Source organism: Odontomachus brunneus, unplaced genomic scaffold (genome assembly GCF_010583005.1).
Source record: "Odontomachus brunneus isolate Ranch 3 - 2012 unplaced genomic scaffold, Obru_v1 Obru_scaffold_005, whole genome shotgun sequence".
Lineage (NCBI taxonomy): Eukaryota > Metazoa > Arthropoda > Insecta > Hymenoptera > Formicidae > Odontomachus > Odontomachus brunneus.
The window spans coordinates 4147809-4148106 of record NW_022639455.1 but is presented as its reverse complement, the minus strand read 5'-3'; positions in this window follow the sequence as shown (position 1 = coordinate 4148106).

The following is a 298-nucleotide window of genomic DNA, read 5'->3' as shown; positions in this document are numbered from 1 at the left end:
ATATATATATATATATATATATATAAATATATTGTAGACGTATAAAAAGATAAATTTACTATATATAAAAATTAACGTATATGTGTGTGCCTGTATATATATATACACACACACACATACACACGATTGTGTGTATATATATTATATATTAAAAACATATATTATATATATATATATATACACACAAAATTTACATTTAATCGCCAAAAATAGCGATGTGAATATTATTATAATACGACAAAGTGTGTGAACGTATTCGAACGAGAGAGAGAGAAAGTGTGAGTGAAAGAAAGAGAGA